We start from the raw sequence: 1,201 nt of genomic DNA, 5'->3' as shown, positions 1-1,201 counted from the left end.
TACTAAGTATCAGCCCAGTGGAAAGCCTCATCAGGGAGAATCTGGTTCTGCCTATGATCCACTTTCCTTTTCTCATAGAGAGCACATCCTGTATTGCAGTGGTTCCCACTCTGGGGTTCACAGACCCATCGGTTAATGGTAAGGGTCCATGGCATAGATAAGGTTGCAAACCCTTGCATTAACGACAGCTTATCAGCTGGATATTTATAACACAAGTAAGAATTAACCGTAGTATTGCAAGTGGTAGTCCTGTTGATAAGGTCTTTAATAAAGCTCATATCCATAGTTAAATCAGTACATTCTGCCTAAACATAGCTCTGAATATCAGGCCAATATTTCCTTACTGCTACTTCAGCAATCTACAATTTACAACAAACTAAATGATTATTTTTTACCTACTGAGTTGTTCATTTGATATTTTTTACTGAATAACGGATAGAATGATGACACAACTATCATAATTCATAGCTATTTTGTGACTAATTTACTTTCCTTTTCACTGTGACTGGATAAAAATATAGCTGTTGTCAAATTGTTAATCTGATGTTATCTCCAGTTCATCTGAGTTTAATGCACATACTGTATATAATTTAGCCATATCAGAAGCTACCCCTTTAAACTAAGATAGTGGAGACAATTTGAACCCTCCAGTATCCAATGGTAATATTGCATGGGGGTGGTTTGAGATACCTGGTAAGCTGAAAACACACTGCTGTTACCTAATAACATCTAGTACACTTCATAGCTACACAGGAGCAGAAAGAAGTAAAAAAAAATCATGACACGCTTCAGATAAAGAAAAGAAAATGCTGGAAATATTCAGCAGATGAGGCATCTACAGAAGGCAAAATAAAACTAGTATCTCAAGATTCTGACATACAGACATTCATAATCCAGTGGATGATAGTTTAGCACCATTGGCTCCTCAGCCAAGCACAGACAACTGTGTTATGTTTTGTAACTCCACAACTTATTGAAAGAAAAATACGAGAGCCAGGAAATGGACCTGCATATTTTTCCTTTTCTTTGGTGAGGCGCCCACATATGACATGGTGGAGTAATGATGTACGCCATTCCTGTACTTCTTACATATAACCTGTAATGAATTGTGTAAACAAACAAAGAAGACTTAATCGAACAATATATTTACAATATTACCCACATATTATTGAAATGCACTGCACTCCGTGGTTAGCTAACT

Source organism: Mobula hypostoma, chromosome 3 (genome assembly GCF_963921235.1).
Source record: "Mobula hypostoma chromosome 3, sMobHyp1.1, whole genome shotgun sequence".
Taxonomy (NCBI): Eukaryota; Metazoa; Chordata; class Chondrichthyes; order Myliobatiformes; family Myliobatidae; genus Mobula; species Mobula hypostoma.
The sequence above is the reverse complement of the archived record's forward strand: the minus strand, read 5'-3'. Positions refer to the sequence as shown.